Here is a 23,032-nt window from a genome sequence, read left to right as displayed (position 1 = left end):
AGTGTTATTCCACTCAGAAATGACTACCTAAAATGATATCTAAATTTCAAATAATAATTGTAATTTAACCATCACTTTAACTGATTGCCCAGCCTGCCATTTTAGGGCTTTATTATCATGCTCTGCTTGGATATTTAAAGGGTCTTCACTGAATCAGCCTAAAGCTTCTGAAAATCCCTACCAATGAATTACCACATGGAACCTTCACAGAATTCCTAAGCCCCAGTGTTCCATAATAGAGACAGGCATAGAGGGAAGAATGCTGACTTTGAAGCAAGATGCACCGAAGTCAGCATCTTAGCTCTGTCATCTTGGGTAAGTTACTAACGCCTCACTGAGTCTCAGTTCCTCACTGTATTGGGGGAAATAATACCTATTGCATAGTTTTCTGTGTAGATTAAAAGAGATAGCAAATGTAAGTTGCTTAGCAAGAATACTGGCACCTAGTGGGGAACCAAGAGGTTTAATCCTTATTTTAATCTCCCTGTCCTTTCTTGATGAATGGTGTCTGTAGCCTGAGCCTCAGTCAGAAAGTTATGCGGCTAACACTTTATTGAGTGAGTGCAATCCAGGGAATCCAAGGAAGCAGAAGTGAAGGAATCAGGTAAATGAGGTGAACGAAGAGAAGAAGTACAGGATGGTACATTTCCAAGCTGTCTAGACTTGACCAGAAAACATCCTTGTTGCTCAGTTATGCAGGACATCACCAGGGAGGGCATATGGAAGTGTGCATCTCAGCACAATTTCTCGGGAGGAGGAGGAGAGAATAATTTATCTGTTGGCTCCTTTCTTTCTCCTGTTGCTTGTTGGCCAAATCCAGCTCCCACTGGCAAAATTGGATTGTCAACTCACCTACATTTCTAGGTTATTTTTGCCACAAGAGTGCTGGCATTGAGCCAATGAAAGGGCATGAGCCAGAAACATTTAATACCTGTCTCTCTGCAACATGCAGCTTTGAAGACCCATCTTGGAAAGTCAGTGGGTTGGGTTACTTAGGAGGCCTCTGGCATCTGCACCTAGCATTGACAGGAAAGCTCAAGGGTGGGAGGCAATGGCCCTATGGTGTGAGGTCGGAGGTGTGACATGACACACAGCCTGGTCCTTCTTCGAACTTCACGGGACTTCAGGACTAGCTGCTTGCTGCAGTAGGGTCAACTGCTGAGCAGCTCCCCTGAGTGGGCAGGGACGAAACTCAGTGGGCAAAGAGGGACATCTTCTCTCTGTGCCAACGATAATGCCATTGGTGCCAAGAAATCTCCCTGGAGAGTCACCCATAGCACTGAGCAGAAAAATCATAGCCAACCAAATCTGAGAAGTACATGAACTGGGTCTGGTATTGTGAGAGTAGGATATGGGCTTTCAATAATTCATGAATGTGGAGGGATCTAAAATCGGCTCTCAACACAGGTTTTTTTTGGTTTTGTTTTTTGTTTTTTGTTTTTTTGGTTTTTGAGATGGAGTCTCTGTGGCCAGGCTGGAGTGCAGTGGTGCCATCTTGGCTCACTGCAACCTCTGACTCCTGGGTTCAAGCAATTCTCCTGCTGCAGCCTCCCAAGTAGCTGGGATACAGGCATGCGCCACCACGCCCAGCTAATTTTTGTATTTTTAGTAGAGATGGGGGTTCACCATTATTGGCCAGGATGGTCTCGATCTCCTGACCTCATGATCCGCCCACCTCAGCCTCCCAAAGTGCTGGGATTACAGGCGTGAGTTTTGACTTGGGTCAAGTTTATTTTTAGTGCCCTTCGGATTAAAGCTCAGGAGAAAGGTTGGGTTTAGCCACCTTGATTTGCAGAATTCGCTTGTCTTTTGTCTGACTTTAAAGTCTATTTTCAATCACATCACTGTGCCTACTGCTTCAGTACAAAGATGATGCCAAAGCCATGGGATGGAATATCACCACCCAGAATGAGCAGGGACCAGGACTCCTCGTACCTGAAATGATGGAACAAAACGCTATGGAAGACCTGAAAACTAAGGTCTTAGCAACAAAGAGAAAGCCAAGAGAGAGAAATTAAGAAATTAAGAAAGAAGAGATTTTCAGATTAAAGGAAGGGATCCTCAGTGTCAGATGATATAGAGAGGCCAAATAGAATAGGAAGAAACAAAATAACAGAATTTTGTAACTTCCACTCTGACCAGAACAATTTCTGTGGCAAGATGGGGATTAACTAAAAGTATTGCTGAGTACTGAGCAGTGTAGTGAAGTGAGGAAATAGAGCGAATTAAAAAAATTTTTTTAACCTAAAATTGGCAAACAGGAAGACAAAAGTTTTGGTACCTTGGTGGGGAGGGGGAAATCAGAGTTGAAGCAAGTTTTTTTTCAAAGCACAATTCACTTATTCAATCTGTTGTGACACCATTGGGTTGTTTCCAGCTTCTTGACAATTAGAAATAATGCTGCTATAAACATTCTTGCAAATGTCTTTGGGTGCATATGTGTTCCTAGTTTGCTTGAGCATCTCTAGCGATAGTCATGGTGCATTTCAATATTCAATCAATAGCTCAGTTTACTGATATGTCAGTTACATCATGCCATTGGTTGATAAACCATCTGTTACCTTACTATTTATGTAAGTTTCTGTTCTGTAAGTTACTGATAGAGGTGTCTTAAAACCCACAGTACATTATTGATAACTATGTCTCCTTTTACTTTTGTTAATTTTTGCTGTCTTAGAAAAACACACAAATTTTGAATTATATATTTAATCATTTACAGATTTAGAGCTTTTTTATATCTTCTTGGTAAGTAGAAATTTTTGTTGCTGTGAAATTTCCTTCTTTATCTCTAGTAATATTTCTTATCTTGAAGTTCTTTATCTGATATTCACTATCTCTTGCTCAGGTTTTGGAAGGAATATCTTTTTCTATCCTTCTACTTTCAATCTTTCTACGTCCTTATATTCAAGACTTGTCTCTTGGAATCAGAATATGGTTTTAAAATCCTATTTTCTCTGATCAAACATTGCCATTTCTAAAGCATTTAGTTCATTTATGTTTATTGTAATTATCTAGAAGCAAGGTATTTTTAAGATAGTGGAAGCATTTATTCTTTTTGTGGGCAGGAGGGAAGGAAAAACTACAGAGACTGAAAACATAAGTGAGGGAAAAAAAATCTCACCTTAAGTAGCTGTCAGCCTGTCTTTCCCTGGAGTCCCCTATCCCCACATTCTTCTATGTCCACTTTGTCACAGCTTCAAGGGGACAGCTTTCCCAGACCCTGCTAATGCTGCTGTTCTGATTAATTTGGAACTTCGGAAGAAGTTTATTTGGAGTGGCAGAAATAATGACGTTTTTATTTATCCTTGTGATTTTTGTCTTAATATGTAATCCACTTTTATCTAATTTTTTTCACACAAGCTGGTATTCCCTGTACCCACTATACTATAACCTTCCCTTTATTTATAGAGTGGCTAATTTAGTGAGCACTCACTTGTGCTTGTTGCATGGTGGGATGAAAGGGGAAGGGGCATGGTTGGGAAGGAGGCTGGATATACTGGCTGAGCACTGAACTGTGCAGCCTATAACAATGGAGAGCTTGCAATTCTCTGATGCACAAAAGTTGATGCTGACCTTCTCTTGGCTGAACTGTTTGCCAGCTTTTCCTTAGTCAACTCCCAAATGACAGCATCCTTAGCAGAAAATCCTTGCCACTTGGTGAGACAGATAATCCCAGTGGTTACACTCATGGGCTCTGAAGCCACACTAGTTTTAAAGCTTGACTCTGTTCCTTATAATCTGTGTGATCTTGAGCAAGTTCTTTACCTTCTTGAGCCTTCATTTCTTCATCTGTAAAGTGGGGATAAAATGATACTACTTTATGGATTTTTAATGAGGAGAAAATGAACATATATGTTGTGATGTTAATTTTACCTGTCAACTTGGCTAGGCCATAGTACGCAGTTATTTAATTAAACAGTAATCTAGGTGTTGCTCTGAAGGTATTTTGCAGATGTGGTTAACATCTACAATCAGCTGACTTTAAGTAAAGGATACTATCTTCTATCATCCGAGTTGGCCTTATTCAATTCAATCAGTTGAAAAGCCTGAAGAGCAGAACTGAGATTTCCAGGGGAAGAAGAAATTCTGCTTCAAATTCTGCTTCAGCCTGCTGGCTGCCTATGGATTTTGGACTTGCCAGCCTCACAATCACATAGATCAGGTCCTTGAAATAAGACACAATGTGTATTTATATCCTAGTGGTTCTACTGCTCTGGAGAACCCTGACTAATATATATGCACAAAGCCTCTGGCAGAGTTCCTTGCTGGCCATCAGTCCTCAGGAAGTGTTGGCCTACCTTTATTATTTTACGCATATCTGATTAGCATAGAGAATGCTTTCTGGAAGCATGAAGCTGTCAGAGGATAATCCCTACCAAAAGGCAAACTCAACAGTCATTCATTCTTGTCATACCTCCTGCAGTTGTGACCTGGCTCTGTTCTGTTTTGTTTTGTTTTTCCTGTGCAATGATGGTGCTTATGATGCTCTTCATAATATCACAGGTCTTGCACCACGCCCCACTTGGCAGCTGATTTCCCCCTGTGCTTCTCTGACGTTTCCTTGACAAGGCCACTGGCCACCAAGCTGCACTTCAACCTCAACCTCTACCTCTTCCATCCTCTGCAGCACCTGTGGCACTGTTGCTTGTGCGCCCTTTGTAGTTGTTTTGTGAGTCAACATTGAACCCTAGAATATTCCATAATGGAAGAAAGAGCAACCACAGAGAGTTGAACTTCATCCTGACTGGACAAAGCACCCTAGGAGATGTCAGCTCATCGGCTGAGAGCTTTGGATAGCACTTTATTTACTGCACTCACTCTATATAAGAAAATATTTTTGTGAGAGAGGGCGGAGCAAGATGGCCGAATAGGAACAACTCCAGTCTCCAACTCCCAGCGCCAGCGACACAGAAGACCGGTGATTTCTGCATTTTCAACTGAGGTACTGGGGTCATCTCACTAGGGAGTGCCGGACAATCGGTGCTGGTCAGCTGCTGCAGCCTGACCAGCGAGAGCTGAAGCAGGGCGAGGCATCGCCTCACCTGGAAGTGCAAGGGGGAAGGGAATCCGTTTCCCTAGCCAGGGGAACTGAGACACACAACACCTGGAAAATCGGGTAACTCCCACCCCAATACTGCGCTTTAAGCAAACAGGCACACCAGGAGAATATATCCCACACCTGGCCGGGAGGGTCCCACGCCCACGGAGCCTCCCTCACTGCTAACACAGCAGTCTGCGGCGATCTATCCGCAAGGCAGCAGCGAGGCTGGGGGAGGGGCGCCCGCCATTGCTGAGGCTTAAGTAGGTAAACAAAGCCGCTGGGAAGCTCGAACTGGGTGGAGCTCACAGCAGCTCAAGGAAGCCTGCCTGTCTCTGTAGACTCCACCTCTGGGGACAGCGCACAGCTGAAGACCAATAGGGGAAGCAGCGGGGGCCGGTGCAGACGCGAACAACTCTGTCTGACAGCTTTGGGGAGAGCTGTGGATCTCCCAACGCGGAGGCTGAGATCTGAGAACGACAGACTGCCTGCTCAGGTGGGTCCCTGACCCCTGAGTAGCCTAGCTGGGAGACATCCCCCACTAGGGGCAGTCTGACACCTCACACCTCACAGGTGGAGTACACCCTGAGAGGAAGCTTCCAAAGGAAGAATCAGACAGGTACACTCGCTGTTCAGCAATATTCTATCGTCGGCAACCTCTGCTACTGATACCCAGGCAAACAGGGTCTGGAGTGGACCTCAAGCAATCTCCAACAGACCAACAGACAGTCCTTCTGACTGTCAGAAGGAAAACTATCAAACAGGAAGGACACCTATACCAAAACCCCATCAGTACGTCACCATCATCAAAGACCAGAGACAGATAAAACCACAAAGATGAGGAAGAAGCAGGGCAGAAAAGCTGGAAATTCAAAAAATAAGAGCGCATCTCCCCCTGCAAAGGAGCGCAGCCCATCGCCAGCAACGGATCAAAGCTGGTCAGAGAATGACTTTGACGAGATGAGAGAAGAAGGCTTCAGTCCATCAAACTTCTCAGAGCTAAAGGAGGAATTACGTACCCAGTGCAAAGAAACTAAAAATCTTGAAAAAAGAGTGGAAGAATTGACAGCTAGACTAATTAATGCAGAGAAGATCATAAACGAAATGACAGAGATGAAAACCATGACACGAGAAATACGTGACAAATGCACAAGCTTCAGTAACCGACTCGATCAACTGGAAGAAAGAGTATCAGCGATTGAGGATCAAATGAATGAAATGAAGCGAGAAGAGAAACCAAAAGAAAAAAGAAGAAAAAGAAATGAACAAAGCCTGCAAGAAGTATGGGATTATGTAAAAAGACCAAATCTACGTCTGATGGGGGTGCCTGAAAGTGAGGGGGAAAATGGAACCAAGTTGGAAAACACTCTTCAGGATATCATCCAGGAGAACTTCCCCAACCTAGTAGGGCAGGCCAACATTCAAATTCAGGAAATACAGAGAACGCCACAAAGATACTCCTCCAGAAGAGCAACTCCAAGACACATAATTGCCAGATTCACCACAGTTGAAATGAAGGAAAAAATCTTAAGGGCAGCCAGAGAGAAAGGTCGGGTTACCCACAAAGGGAAGCCCATCAGACTAACAGCAGATCTCTCGGCAGAAACTCTACAAGCCAGAAGAGAGTGGGGGCCAATATTCAACGTTCTTAAAGAAAAGAATTTTCAACCCAGAATTTCATATCCAGCCAAACTAAGTTTCATCAGTGAAGGAGAAATAAAATCCTTTACAGATAAGCAAATGCTTAGAGATTTTGTCACCACCAGGCCTGCCTTACAAGAGACCCTGAAGGAAGCCCTAAACATGGAAAGGAACAACCGGTACCAGCCATTGCAAAAACATGCCAAAATGTAAAGACCATCGAGGCTAGGAAGAAACTGCATCAACTAACGAGCAAAATAACCAGTTAATATCATAATGACAGGATCAAGTTCACACATAACAATATTAACCTTAAATGTCAATGGACTAAATGCTCCAATTAAAAGACACAGACTGGCAAACTGGATCAAGAGTCAAGACCCATCAGTCTGCTGTATTCAGGAGACCCATCTCACATGCAGAGACATACATAGGCTCAAAATAAAGGGATGGAGGAAGATCTACCAAGCAAATGGAGAACAAAAAAAAGCAGGGGTTGCAATCCTAGTCTCTGATAAAACAGACTTTAAACCATCAAAGATCAAAAGAGACAAAGAAGGCCATTACATAATGGTCAAGGGATCAATTCAACAGGAAGAGCTAACTCTCCTAAATATATATGCACCCAATACAGGAGCACCCAGATTCATAAAGCAAGTCCTCAGAGACTTACAAAGAGACTTAGACTCCCATACAATAATAATGGGAGACTTCAACACTCCACTGTCAACATTAGACAGATCAACGAGACAGAAAGTTAACAAGGATATCCAGGAATTGAACTCATCTCTGCACCAAGCGGACCTAATAGACATCTATAGAACTCTCCACCCCAATCAACAGAATATACATTCTTCTCAGCACCACATCGCACTTATTCCAAAATTGACCACATAATAACATAGGAAGTAAGCACTCCTCAGCAAATGTCAAAGAACAGAAATTAACAAACTGTCTCTCAGACCACAGTGCAATCAAACTAGAACTCAGGACTAAGAAACTCAATCCAACCGCTCAACTACATGGAAACTGAACAACCTGCTCCTGATGACTACTGGGTACATAACGAAATGAAAGCAGAAATAAAGATGTTCTTTGAAACCAATGAGAACAAAGATACAACATACCAGAATCTCTGGGACACATTTAAAGCAGTGTGTACAGGGAAATTTATAGCACTAAATGCCCACAAGAGAAAGCAGGAGAGATCTAAAATTGACACTCTAACATCACAATAAAAGAACTAGAGAGGCAAGAGCAAACACATTCAAAAGCTAGCAGAAGGCAAGAAATAACTAAGATCAGAGCAGAACTGAAGGAGATAGAGACACAAAAAACCTCCAAAAAATCAATGAATCCAGGAGTTGGTTTTTTGAAAAGATCAACAAAATTGACAGACTGCTAGCAAGACTAATAAAGAAGAAAAGAGAGAGGAATCAAATAGACGCAATAAAAAATGATAAAGGGGATATCACCACTGACCCCACAGAAATACAAACAACCATCAGGGAATACTATAAACGCCTCTACGCAAATCAACTAGAAAATCTAGAAGAAATGGATAATTTCCTGGACACTTACACTCTCCCAAGACTAAACCAGGAAGAAGTTGAATCCCTGAATAGACCAATAGCAGGCTCTGAAATCGAGGAAACAATTGATAGCCTACCCACCAAAAAAAGTCCAGGACCAGATGGATTCACAGCTGAATTCTACCAGAGGTACAAGGAGGAGCTGGTACCAGTCCTTCTGAAACTATTCCAATCAATAGAAAAAGAGGGAATCCTCCCTAACTCATTTTATGAGGCCAACATCATCCTGATACCAAAGCCTGGCAGAGACACAACAAAAAAAGAGAATTTTAGACCAATATCCCTGATGAACATCGATGCAAAAATTCTCAATAAAATACTGGCAAACCGGATTCAGTAGCACATCAAAAAGCTTATCCACCATGATCAAGTGGGCTTCATCCCTGGGATGCAAGGCTGGTTCAACATTCGCAAATCAATAAACGTAATCCAGCATATAAACAGAACCAAAGACAAGACCACATGATTATCTCAATAGATGCAGAAAAGGCTTTTGACAAAATTCAACAGCCCTTCATGCTAAAAACGCTCAATAAATTCGGTATTGATGGAACGTACCTCAAAATAATAAGAGCTATGTATGACAAACCCACAGCTAATGTCATACTGAATGGGCAAAACTGGAAAAATTCCCTTTGAAAACTGGCACAAGACAGGGATGCCCTCTCTCACCACTTCTATTCAACATAGTGTTGGAAGTTCTGGCTAGGGCAATCAGGCAAGAGAAAGAAATCAAGGGTATCCAGTTAGGAAAAGAAGAAGTCAAATTGTCCCTGTTTGCAGATGACATGATTGTATATTTAGAAAACCCCATCGTCTCAGCCCAAAATCTCCTTAAGCTGATAAGCAACTTCAGCAAAGTCTCATGATACAAAATTAATGTGCAAAAATCATAAGCATTCTTATACACCAGTAACAGACAAGCAGAGAGCCAAATCAGGAATGAACTTCCATTCACAATTGCTTCAAAGAGAATAAAATACCTAGGAATCCAGCTTACAAGGGATGTCAAGGACCTCTTCAAGGAGAACTACAAACCACTGCTCAGTGAAATCAAAGAGGACACAAACAAATGGAAGAACATACCATGCTCATGGATAGGAAGAATCAATATCGTGAAAATGGCCATACTGCCCAAGGTTATTTATAGATTCAATGCCATTCCCATCAAGCTACCAATGACTTTCTTCACAGAATTGGAAAAAACTGCTTTAAAGTTCATATGGAACCAAAAAAGAGTCCAAATTGCCAAGACAATCCTAAGTCAAAAGGACACAGCTGGAGGCGTCACGCTACCTGACTTCAAACTATACTACAAGGCTACAGTAACCAAAACAGCATGGTACTGGTACCACAACAGAGATATAGACCAATGGAACAGAACAGAGTCCTCAGAAATAATACCACACATCTACAGCCATCTGATCTTTGACAAACCTGAGAGAACAAGAAATGGGGAAAGGATTCCCTATTTAATAAATGGTGCTGGGAAAATTGGCTAGCCATAAGTAGAAAGCTGAAACTGGATCCTTTTCTTACCCCTTATACGAAGATTAATTCAAGATGGATTAGAGACTTAAATGTTAGACCTAATACCATAAAAACCCTAGAAGAAAATCTAGGTAGTACCATTCAGGACATAGGCATGGGCAAGGACTTCACGTCTAAAACACCAAAAGCAACGGCAGCAAAAGCCAAAATTGACAAATGGGATCTCATTAAACTAAAGAGCTTTTGCACAGCAAAAGAAACTACCATCAGAGTGAACAGGCAACCTACAGAATGGGAGAAAATTTTTGCAACCTACTCATCTGACAAAGGGCTAATATCCAGAATCTACAAAGAACTTAAACAAATATACAAGAAAAAAACAACACCCCATCAAAAAGTGGGCAAAGGATATGAACAGACATTTCTCAAAAGAAGACATCCATACAGCCAACAGACACATGAAAAAATGCTCATCATCACTCGCCATCAGAGAAATGCAAATCAAACCACAATGAGATACCATCTCACACCAGTTAGAATGGCAATCATTAAGAAGTCAGGAAACAACAGGTGTTGGAGAGGATGTGGAGAAATAGGAACACTTTTACACTGTTGGTGGGATTGTAAACTAGTGCAACCATTATGGAAAACAGTATGGCGATTCCTCAAGGATCTAGAACTAGATGTACCATATGACCCAGCCATCCCACTACTGGTATATACCCAAAGGATTATAAATTATCTACTACAAAGACACATGCACACGTATGTTTATTGCGGCACTATTCACAATAGCAAAGACTTGGAATCAACCCAAATGTCCATCTGTGACAGACTGGATTAAGAAAATGTGGCACATATACACCATGGAATACTATGCAGCCATAAAAAAGGATGAGTTTACGTCCTTTCTAGGGACATGGATGCAGCTGGAAACCAGCATTCTTAGCAAACTATCACAAGAAGAGAAAACCAAACACCGCATGTTCTCACTCATAGGTGGGAACTGAACACTGAGATCACTCGGACTCAGGAAGGGGAACATCACACACTGGGGCCTATCATGGGGAGGGGGCAGGAGGGAGGGATTGCATTGGGAGTTATACATGATATAAATGATGAATTGATGGGTGCTGACGAGTTGATGGGTGCAGCACAGCAACATGGCATAAGTATACATATGTAACAAACCTGCACGTTATGCACATGTACCCTAGAACTTAAAGTATAATAAAAAAAAAAAAAGAAAAGAAAATATTTTTGCAAGTCAAAAATATTGAATATTGATAACTTCACATGCTTCACCCTAATAATTGTACTCTTCCTTACTGGAATGGATTATATAGTCTCTCTCTATATTTTTATTAAAGAAGTTCTATGACCAGAGTATGCAGCACAAACATCATGCCGTATAGGACTGCACTAAGCAACATACATGTGTTCTTATTGTTGTTATCCTCATTAGACTTTATAGCAAAAGGCAATCCAAGAGCACCATAGAGTGAGCCTTGACCTGAACAGGCCACTTTCCTGGTCTTGGTCTCTTGGAGATGGAGTGGGCTCAATGAGGAGGTACAGGAAGCTCTCTGCTTGTCATTACAGACAGGCAGGCTAGGAGCAAGCTATGCCTCCAGCCCAGAGACCCATCGCAGAGCCATTTGTTTGCTCCCCTGAGTATTAGGTGTTTTGTTAGCAGCTATTCTCTGCCAGTGAGTGATTTTCATTGTTTTGTGAATTTTTAGTACAGATAGTATCAAAGGCTACGTGGCAAGATGCTAAGCATATACTTACGTAGGCTTTTGCGAAGTAGAAAAATATTGAATTTTAGTCGTTAAAAATTTTACACTTCTGTCTTATGCATCACACCGTCTGCAGAGGCTGTTGAAGTGCCACATCCTTACTGGATGCTCAGTGAAAACGTAAGCGGCCATTGATGTAGTGGTGACAAGGCCTTGACTTTTAGCTGGACTAACCAGGCTTAAGTCATAGTTCTGCTACTGCATCGTTGTGTAACCTTGGGGAAGTTAACCTCACTGTGACTCAGTTTTCTCACCCAAAATGGGGACAGAAACAATCCCCTATCTAAAAGGATTGTAATGAGATAATATCTGTAAACCATGGTGCTATGTATATAAAAAGCATAGTATGTGCTGACTATTGTTATTAAATGAATGACTCTTAGTACACAGGAGACATTTTAAAGTTCAAATTGTGTTACAAAGAAGCAATACAATACCGAAAGCAAACAATCTACAAGATGCCCAAACTCCAAAAACTATCCTATGCTTTCTCTTGTTTTAGGATGGTATTGGTCACTGTGTGCTATTATAGAGGTCATAGACTAGCTTAGGTCTCAAGAGGACTTTTGTTACACTGTTTCTGTTCTAACCCATTTCTTCTGCCTGGCAGTTGACACCTCTTTGACAAATGCCTGAAGTGGCCGATGCAATCATTTCCTTCCTACTGACCTGTGGCTGTGGCATTGATATTGTTTGCTGGGCTCCATCCACAAGATAACTTGACAGGTATATCCAGATGCACCCACTTACCCTGAAATTAGAGACTGTATCTATGCATTTTGTCCACAATGAGTTAAAAATGAATATATTTTGCTTCTTTTGTTCTATTGCTACCTGGCATTTTAGAATCTGACAGTATATAATCATACTAAAGTATTATTCTAAACTTCTTTGAAAGGCATATCTCACAAGAACTCACAGGAAACCTAGACATCTTTACGAGTTCTTTTCAAAAAATGTCTTGGAGGAAGCTTGGAATATTAACAGTGCCTGATTTTTCTCACTGCTCTGAAAACTGCATTCAGATTCACTCCAAAGCTACAGAACTTGCATCAAAGAATTCAGCCCAAGAGGAGAGAAATGGCCTTTCCAGCAAACGCGATAAAAATAACCTAAATTTCCAGGGTGCCTCTCCACTGAAGAACTCATAAAGGCTTTACAGGATTTGGTGAAAGGATTTTTATCCAGAAGGGTTCCTTTTCTTGGGTAGCATTTGATTGATACAGTTTCTCAAAGTTTAAATATCTTTCTGAAGGTCTTTCTCATCTTTGTTACTGTGTTTTCCGCTGGAACGCATTTCAGTTTAACTTATGGACATCCATTCCTTTAAAGAAAAAAATCAGGGCAAGAGCTGAGTCACTTTTCTTAGTCCTCTCATCATTGAGTTTCTCTGGATAGCATTTTCTTCCCAAGTCCTCTTTTCTTGTTCAGCCACTTCTAACTTCGTCTTTCCATTGCATTTTAATCATTCCCAGCCAGGGCCAATGAGCTGACAGTGCCTCACTCCAGGGCCCAGGGCCCCAGTTAACAGCCTTATGTTTTAATAGAATGCCCTATTCCATTAACTAGTGTTCAGAACCTTTGGCCATGGCTCTGCCAGAAAGTTCAATCTTTTGTTTCTTCCCATTGTGCGATGGTCAGTCTTACTACCTGTAATTCTGGCCTGTCATTGCCCACACATATGCAGCTGTCCCTTAAACAACACAGGTTTGAACTGTGCAGGTCCACTCACACCCGTGTTTTCTTCCTCCTTTGCCACCCCTGAGACAGCAAGACCAACCCCTCCTCCTCCTCCTCTTCCACCTACTCAATGTGATGATCCCCTTGCACTTAATGAAGAGTAGATATATTTTCTCTTCCTTATGATTTTCTTAGTAACATTTTCTTTTCTCTAGCTACTTTATTATAAGAACACAGTATATAATACACAGAACATATAAAATACGTGTTATCTGTTGATATTATTGGCAAGGCTTACAGGAAACATCAGGTTATTAATAGTTAAGTTTTTGGAGAATCAAGTTATACATGGATCTTGCACTGCACCTGGGGTCAGTGCCCCTAATGCCTGCATTGTTCAGTGGTCAACTGTATTTGTTTGTGATGTTATGGGAATCAACTTACATTCCTATACCTCTGAGTTCTCAACTTCTTAAGCTTTTCAGCCTTTCTTTAATTTCATACACATTATCCAAATTCTCCAACTCTGTTTTAGTTTAAATCAATTATTTTATTATAAAATCAAGTATTTCTATTTTCAGACTCTTTTTTTTCTATTATTATTAGTATTGAGACATGGTCTTGCTCTGTCATACAAGCTGGAGTGTAGTGATTCTATCATACCTCACTGCAGCCTCAAACTCCTACACTCAGGCAGTCCTCCTGCCTCAGCCTCCCAAGTAGATAGAACTTGGTGGGCACCCCCATGTCTTTTTTTTTTTTTTTTTGAGACTGAGTCTCTCTCTGTTGCCAGGCTGGAGTGCAGTGGTTCAATCTTGGCTCACTGCAACCTCCGCCTCCTGGGTTCAAGCGATTTTCCTGCCTTAGCCTCCCAAGTAGCTGGGACTACAGGTGCACGCTACCACGCCCGGTTAATTTTTGTATTTTTAGTAGAGATTGGGTTTTACCATGTTGACCAGGATGGTCTCGATCTCTTGACCTCATGATCTGCCCACCTCGGCCTCCCAAAGTGCTGGGATTACAGGCGTGAGCCACCGCGCCCGGCCCCATGTCTAATCTTTAAAAACATTTTTGCAGAGATGGGGTTTTGCTATGTTGCCCAGGCTGGTCTTGAACTCCTGGCCTCAAGTGATCCTCCCACTTTGGTCTCCCAAAGCATTGGGGTTATAGGTATGAGCCACCACATCTGGCCTATATCCTTCTATTATAAGAGCTGTATATGTTCATTATAAAACAACTTAGAAAAAACTTTCTGTATGTAATCCTACCTCAAAGAGATTAACAATGCCCCCCCCCTGCTTTTTTTACAGTTTCGTTATTGACCCTCAAAAATCAAAATTAGAGTCATTCCTTATGGGAATGATTTTTTAAAAAATCAGAACTGAAAGAACCAGTACACTTGGCATGATGTGCCAAGTATTTATAAATTTTGTATCAATTTTGTAAAAAGCTTATATTATTTTGTGACTATTTCCTCAGGTCTTATATCCTCCAGCGACTCCGTGAGTTTATTGTTTGAAAGCATGTGAGGGTTTAGGTAATCCCAAATGCTCATGAAACTCTAGGCCCTGAATGATGGATTGTGTTGCTTGTGACTTCAAAGAAAGGAAAATAATAACAGACCAGGGTCCCTGGAAAGTGAAGGGACAGTTATAAATGTAACAAACCTTCAGATATGTGTATCAATCATGGTTCTCCAGAATAGAGTCAATAGGAGATATGTGTGTGTGTGTGTGTGTGTGTGTGTGTGTGTGTGTGTATTTAGAGAGAGAGAGGCTTATTTTCAGAAATTGGCTCACATGATTGTGGGGGCTGGCAAGTCTGAAATCTGTCAGGCAGCCTGGCAGGGTGGAAATTCAGGCAGGAGTTGCTGTTGCAGTCTTGGGTCTGAAATCTACAGGGCAAGGCGGCAAGCTGGAAACTCAGGCAGGGTTTCCACATTGCAGTCTTGAGGTGAGGGAGGTGGAGTTCTGTACCCCAAAAGTAACTCAGCAACCTCTTAAATAATTGCTTTCATTTATAGTCTGCAACCAGGCAATTCAATACCAAAGGCTCAGGAGATGCCTGACAGTAAATGGCTGAAGAACAATCCAGAACTCAAAGAAATACTTGAAGTCAAATGCTCCTTCCTGGTTCTATTACTGCATATGTGTTGACTTAAATAACTTCTGTTTCTTAATGATTCTCATTTTCAAAGGCCAAACCTCCACTTTAAAACCAACCAACACAAATCATTATGAAACTGTTAGGGGATAGGCTGATTCCTGTGCTGAAACTCGTCAACAGCATACAAAGATGAAATGCTTCCCCAGTGATTTTACAGACCTGCAGCCAACGTTTTAGGCTTCAGGAAATCTGCAGCCAGGTCAGTGTCTTCTGTAAGCAGTGTCTGCTATAATTAGAGTTTGGATCAACTCAGAACCTTTGTATATACTTATTGATTTGTATAATAGCACAGAAAGAAACTTCAGAATAACCCGTCTTATCAAAGGCATGGAAAAATCCTGTGTAAGTATGAGTAAATTGAGTCCAGGGCTTCCTTACTCAGGTGTTGGCGCAGAGAAGACAGACCTGGTATCATTCAAGGATGCAATCTGCCTGGGTAGGTAAGAAAAAAAAAGGAAGATGGATAAGGGAGTGTAGGGTTTAGGCAAGAGTGGGATGGAGGTGCTGCACCATGAAATCTAAATTGCAGAGGAAGGGAGGGAAGTGAACAGAGGCAGGGCTGTGGATAGGGCTAAGATGGAGTATGGGTGAGTTGGGGGCCTTGCTGACGGTTCCAGGTCAAAGCCTGGGACCATGTGCCAGGCAGCAGATGCTCCACAGAGGCAGGGGCCTTCACCACAAGGTGGGGGAGTAAAGGTCTAGAAGAGATCTGGAAGGTGGACAGGAGAATAACCCTCACCTCCTGACCTGGGGAATAACAATGATAATTATAATGATGGAATATTAATAGCTCCCAACTCTGGAGGCCTTATAAGAAGAGAGAATTTGGAGCCAGGTACACACAGTAGGAAGACCGTGAGAAGACACCCAGGCAGATGACCATCTACAAGCCAAGGAAAGGTCTCAGAAAGAAGCAATCTTGCCAACACATTGATCTTGGATTTTAGCCACCAGAATTGTGAGAGGACAAATTTCTGTTGTTTTAACCACCCAGTCTGTGGTACTTTGTTATGTTTATTAAAGGTACAGAATTGGGATCTCTACCTGTTTTCGTTTTATATCATCTGTAGGGAGGGATGTCTTTGCTAAGCAAGCAACTTTGAGTACAGTATCCCTCCTTTTATATTCTTACACATTTTCTCAATTTTATATATATATTTCTTTTTTTTTTTTTTTTTTTTTGAGACGGAGTCTCGCTCTGCGCCCAGGCTGGAGTGCAGTGGCCGGATCTCAGCTCACTGCAAGCTCCGCCTCCTGGGTTCACGCCATTCTCCTGCCTCAGCCTCCCACGTAGCTGGGACTACAGGCGCCCGCCACCTCGCCCGGCTAGTTTTTTGTATTTTTTAGTAGAGACGGGGTTTCACCGTGTTAGCCAGGATGGACTCGATCTCCTGACCTCGTGATCCACCCGTCTCGGCTCCCAAAGTGCTGGGATTACAGGCTTGAGCCACCGCGCCCGGCCAATTTTATATATATATTTCTCTCCCACCTAATTGATCTGATTATTAGTAGGAGGTGTTAGGATGAATTAAAAGGTACATTGGCTCTGGTACTAAAGGAATAGAAAAACAAAAAGAGATTCTAAATATTCTCATAGAATGTAGAAGTGGGGTGAGATTCTTAGAGTTTTACTCTTGACTGCATGATTTTCATCATGTTTCAGAAATCTGAATGCTCAGGAGGTTATGAGAAAACTATGCATATAGGAAAATAGCAACAACCAAAAGATTTAAGGAAGGTAAGGAGTACATAGGAGGGCTTATGTACATTCTTTTACCTGTAATTAACTATACAGATTAAACTGCACACATGTTTAATGGCGTTTTCTTTTATGTTTTCCAGACATTCATTTACTCCTTAAACAGTTTGCCTTCATTTGCACAGAGCAAGGTAAGGTCAAGCACTAGACCATTGTTAGGTACTATTTTAACACATATGCACATAATTCCTTCTCTCTATGGCCATGTGTTCAGAACTGCTAACTGGATACACAGGAAGGAAGGATTTCAGCATTCCCAGTTTGGGTGACATTTTCTTATGATCTCATGATGAGCTTGAAGCCAGACATAATAAGTCGGCCTGTCCTCAAGCCACAAGAACTTGAAAGAACCAGATCTGTCAGACACATCAAACCCACCTTGGTTGGTGTGAACCACTCAGCTGTCAGCACATGTCCTGTTTGGTTTCTTCTTGTGAATCCCCAAACTCCAGGATGTGCACGTGGTATTTTTTTCTATTAGGTCTATTCCAAAACCAGTTAGTTAACATGCTAAAGCAAACCCATCTGAGTTGGGCTTCCTTTGGGTTATGCTTGCTTTTTGTCCTTGCAGCCCAGCCTCCTGCCTCTTCCTCACTCCAATATCATCCTTCCAATGCTTGGTCCCACTCGCCCTCATAATCCTCCCTTCTGAACCAGTACACCCGACACCCCTGTACTCCCCACTGTTTACAAACTCCCCTATAACCTCAGACGCCTCTTTGAACCTCCTCCTGGTCTCTCCAATGTGACTGTCACCAGCTCTCCCCCGAGACATCCTAAAGACCTCATGTTACCTTAATTATGTCTCTGAAGATTGTATCTCCAAATGAAGTTACATTCTGAGGTACTGGGGATTAGGACTTAACCATGCAACTTCTGGGAGGACATGTACTTCAGCCTATTATGGTGCCCTTCCAAAGGCTTCTGAATTTTAAGTCAGTGGAGTTTTTTGGAATCAATTGAGCTTTACTCAGTAAGGTCTCCTGGCTCTTACAGACAACTTCACAACACATTTTATGGAAACGGACACACAGATAGGAAGGGAAGGTCTCTTTAGCAACCTCATTCTTCTTCTGAGAATGTTGAATGCATCATCGACCTAGAGAAAGCCATTAGTAGGTGCCTTACTGAGATGCCTAGTCCCTGTAGAACAAGCACGTTCTCAGGCAAATTCTCAGAGCATTCTCAAATTGCCCAAAGTGCTACCACTTGACAAAGGTCAAGGAAATAACAGCAAATCATGAATAAATGAATCCATCACTGGGTACCACCTCTTGGGTCACTCCTGAGCTACTTCTCAAAAGAGTTTTCTTACCTGAGGTTTCAATTTCTGTTACTATGATAGATTTTAACCATAAAAAGAATCTATTTTGTAATTAATGGTCTACCAGCCTGGGCCTTGGAGTTGTTCCTGACCTTTGTTTCCAGTCAAATAGTGGAGGGGAGCCACATTAAGGAGACCTCACCATCGAAGACAGGTAGCATCATGGGGATGGAAATAGGCATAACCAACATTTAATCACCACAGTTTAACACAAAGGATGAACAAAAGTGCCTCACAGGAATGGAGGGTGGGAGGGTTGTAGGAGACAGCATGAGGTGAACTCTGAGAGATGGCCCAGGGTGATGTATTTACTGATGGTAAAGGTGAAATTACTACCCTGATTCCAGGAAATGAGTCAAGGTTTGGAAGAAGAGGTGGGAGTTTTACGATGTCTTGCAGCAGAGGGAAAGAGCTTAGTGAATGGTGATGGGGGACATGAGAAGTGTTCCAGACAAGTGTTCATGAAGTAAGTCTGTCAGCAACAGGCCGCTCCATCCAGCACAAGCTGGCCTGGTGGAAAAATTATAACTTAAACATTGCTCAACACTTGGTGTGCCAGAACATATTGTACTCCTTGTTTGAGAAGATCAGTTTCTCTTACCCCCTTCTTGGCATTTCAGGAAGCCACATGGATTTCTCCCCAGCACCCCACTCCTTTCCAGAATCCCATTTTCTCACTCTTCAGCCACATTGGACCATTGTGCAAATCTACACACGTTTTCAGTGCTTTCCCTGCACGTACTCTTGCGGGTGTTATTTCTCTCTGGAAAGTTCCTATGCTTTGATCCTTTCTAAGACTTATTAAATGTCAACTCCTTTACAAGGATTCTCCTGATCCTTTTACTTTGAATGTTTTTTGTTCCTCCTCTGGACACCTATAGCATTTTAAACTTATGATGAAGTTCAATCTGTTTCATTATATATTAGGATTAACTTTCTCTAATCTGTCCCCATTTCCAATAGACTATCTAACTTCATGAAGATACGGATTTTTATTTTCACTTTCTTTATATCCTCACCTGTACCAAACACAACCCTTGCACATAGAATGTGCATCATAAATACCAGTTGGGTGAAGCGGAATCAATATTTGCTGAATGATGTTGAATGGATGCGTGAACATGGCTCCCTTCCTGTGGGTACTTCCTTGCTGAAAGTGAGATCAGAGTTCCACACAGCATGGCACTCTGGGGGCTGGACTACAAGTGCAGGAGGGGTGGATTGGTGCTAAAGTGTCAGGGTATGGTGTTAGGGGCACTCACAAACTACGATCCCAGGGTGAAGTCAGAGTTGAGAATGAAACAGATAGTCCAAAGGAAATGTCAACTGAAGAGGCAGCAATCAACAGTTCAACAAGGCACAGTAAGCCAGCTGGGCTGAGGAATGGCTGGGAGGTGTGGTTGACGGGTCTCCTCAGAGAGGCCAGGGTTAAAAGATTGGAACCTAGTTGGTGAAGAACTATTAAGTGGAGTAAGCTCTTTAAGATACTTTGTTCCTTTACTGTTTCATTTAGAGATGTTTCAAACCATTGTTTGCCATTGTCTTAGTTCAGATATCATCAACATAGCTTGATAGAAATTCTTACCAGTTAGTCTGCTAGGTCATTTTAACTACCTAGTTGGAGTTCATTTTTCTTCACCTTTCCTTTAACAGGAAGCCTTCAAAGTATTCAGCCAGTGCCGCGTTGTTATCTGTTACCCGCTACAACCTTGAAAATGAGGTGAGGTGAGTGGATTTCTCTAACTCTGGTCCAACCGAGTGGCTGGGACAAGCCACTGATGACTCGCCACCTCAGTGACAGCCAGCAGAACTTAGCCAGCCCCCTAGAATCTGATGACCAAGTTGTGTCTCTTTGAACTTTGATTTTCTTCTGGGTTCTCGATCTATTGGTAATGGTGAGACGTTGTGAAAAGAGTTCTAAAATTAGTCCAAGTCCCACTTTTTTCACTGAAAAACTTTGTGGCTTAAGGGTAGATACTTTGCTTTTATTTTTTATTTTATTTTATTTTTATCTTTATTATTGTGTTTTGAGATGGAGTCTTCACTCTGTCGCCCAGGCTGGAGTGCAGTCGTGCGACCTCGGCTCACTGCAACCTCTGCCTCCTGGGTTCAAGTGATTTCTCCTGTCTCAGCCTCCTTAATAGTTCAGATTACAGGCGTCTGCTATCACACCTGGCTAATTTTTGTATTTTTAGTAGAGATGGGGTTTTGCCATGTTGGCCAGGCTGGTCTTGAACTCCTGACCTCAGGTGATCCACCCGGCTCAGCCTCCCAGTGTTGGGATTACAGGCGTTAAGTCACCTCGCCCGGCCACCTTGCTTTTACAATGGGATAATAATCACAAGTAGCCCTATTTGTAAAATCTTGAAGGTCGTGGCCTGGACACAATAGATTCTTGAGACTGTTTTCTTCAGTTAGTTTAGTTATTGTGTTTATTAATGGTAAATAAATACTATTCCTTGAGCACTTGTGTGCAAGGGGCTCAACAGGACAGTCCCTCTAATTACCTACCCTCTATGCTTTGGCCTGCTTGTCCTGTGGACCAATTTGCCTTGAGGAATCCACAGTTCTAGAAAGCCTCTGCAGTCTAGAAAAAATATTGAAAGTGAAATCATTGATATCTGTCTCATTACTTTATATATATTTCTGTAAAATGAAGATGATTGAAAAAAAAAAAAAAAAAAACTACCTGACAAAGCCGTGCCAAAGATGAAATGTGACTTGGAAGGGATTTGTGGACTGTGAAAGCCTTGAGAAACGTAAATGATCATTACTGCCATTTGTTCTCATTTGTTCTGCAGACGCCCGAGTGCCTCTTCCTGCCGCCCTGGTCTGAGCGACACCAGCAAAGGAGCAGGGAAGGGCTAGTGGCTTTTCACGCCGTGCCTGCCCTCTAGTGGCTGTAATCTACAGCCGCTTTACCGAACGGGTGGCCCAGAGAGGAACGGAGGAAGTTCATGGAGAAGTGTTCAGCGGGGCCATCAACGTTGTCCTCAGCCTTCTCCTCTGTGGGAGACAGTTCCTACACTCCTTTACCTGTCTACAGTGCCTGATGTAGTGGAGGGACAAGGCTTTGGAGGTCAACAGGGCCGACCTTGTCATTTACCACTGACCTGAGTCAATTTACCTAATATCCTCTGTGCAAAATGGGAGAAATTGAAAGTGGTTGTGAAGATTAAATAAGCTAATTTATGTAAAATAGTCCTCCCAGTATCTGGCACATTTTAAGCATTTTTAAAAAGGCTTTTCATTCCCTTCAAACTTTATTTATATTTTGGGGTTCGTATTGGCAGGCTACTTGGGGCTGGGAGTATATATTTAATCCTTATTTAGATCATCTTAGATGTGCTTCCAAGAAGCAGAATGTTCCCTCTCTAACCCTTTCAAAGGGAAAACAGCTGCCCTGGGACTGATAAGTTCTACAATTACAGGGTTTGATAAATCTGCTCATCTAACTCTGTTCTCATTTTTCTTTTCTGATATCTGGGTCTACTTGCTGCTTTAACTGGGCATTGCATCCTGCCCAGCGGGGTTTTTGAGTGGAGCATCTCTCTCACGAGCCTCTGAGGTCAAGAACTGTCTTATCATCTAGCAAATTTCCCAGATCTGGTCTTCAGGAGCTGAGCGTGAGCAGCGTTCACGGGGCAGCCATTCCCTCCACTTTCCCTCTGCCCCACATCCAACACCAAAGGGCTGAGGCAATCAGGTCACTCTGTGCTTTGCTGGGAAGGGACATCTTCAAGGCAGGAGACATCATTTGCTATTTCCAAGGTGCATATTTTCGTATTCTCAGAAATTTTCAGACATTTGAAGAGATGGGTCTTTAAATCACACAGAAGTAACACATTGAATGACTTCAGTCCAGTTACTCAACCTCCCGGAGTGTGCTGGGACTGACTTACAAGAGTCAGTTGTGCCTCTCTCTTGTCAACTGCACATGGGAGCAAAGATCTGAAGGAGATAAGGGGATGAGCTGCTCAGCTATCGGAGAAGACTGCTCCAGGCAGGAGAACGAACAAATGCCTGGCATGTGGGGGAAACATCAAGGGGCCTGGTGTGACAGGAGAAGAGGGAGCAGGGGAATATTTATGGTTGAAGAGGGAACCAGGCCTTGTAAAGATGCTGCCTTTTTCTTAGAGTGAGATGACCAGCAGGGTCTGAGTGGAAGAGTGACTGGAAGGTTTAACAAGATCATCCAAATATTGGCCCCCCACTCTCTTCTGGTTTGTAGAGTTTCTGCCGAGAGATCTGCTGTTAGTCTGATGGGCTTCCCTTTGTGGGTAACACGATCTTTCTCTCTGGCTGCCCTTAACATTTTTTCCTTCATTTCAACTTTGGTGAATCTGACAATTATGTGTCTTGGAGTTGCTCTTCTCGAGGAGTATCTTTGTGGCGTTCTCTGTATTTCCTGAATTTGAATGTTGGCCTGCCTTGCTAGGTTGGGGAAGTTCTCCTGGATAATATCCTGCACAGTGTTTTCCAACTTGGTTCCATTCTCCCCGTGACTTTCAGGCACACCAATCAGACATAGATTTGTTCTTT

At 42.4% G+C, this 23,032-nt stretch overlaps 3 long non-coding RNA genes across 3 annotated transcripts in view; 2 read left to right on the top strand and 1 right to left on the bottom strand.

The window, feature by feature from the left end:
* Positions 1 to 23,032, bottom strand: part of LOC117097703 — a 194,921-nt gene that overhangs the window by 1,743 nt on the left and 170,146 nt on the right. The window lies entirely within an intron of this gene.
* Positions 250 to 17,125, top strand: LOC117097704. Its single transcript, XR_004443041.1, has 3 exons — positions 250 to 315; positions 15,439 to 15,606; positions 17,071 to 17,125. It is a non-coding gene; the product is annotated as an uncharacterized LOC117097704 (long non-coding RNA).
* LOC117097708 lies at positions 17,253 to 21,629 on the top strand. The gene is made up of 4 exons (XR_004443042.1): positions 17,253 to 17,297; positions 19,768 to 19,852; positions 20,144 to 20,215; positions 21,292 to 21,629. It is a non-coding gene; the product is annotated as an uncharacterized LOC117097708 (long non-coding RNA).

The sequence above is a fragment of the Trachypithecus francoisi genome, unplaced genomic scaffold, assembly GCF_009764315.1.
Source record: "Trachypithecus francoisi isolate TF-2019V2 unplaced genomic scaffold, Tfra_2.0 Contig01461, whole genome shotgun sequence".
Taxonomy (NCBI): domain Eukaryota; kingdom Metazoa; phylum Chordata; class Mammalia; order Primates; family Cercopithecidae; genus Trachypithecus; species Trachypithecus francoisi.
This window is presented reverse-complemented; position numbering and strand designations above follow the sequence as displayed.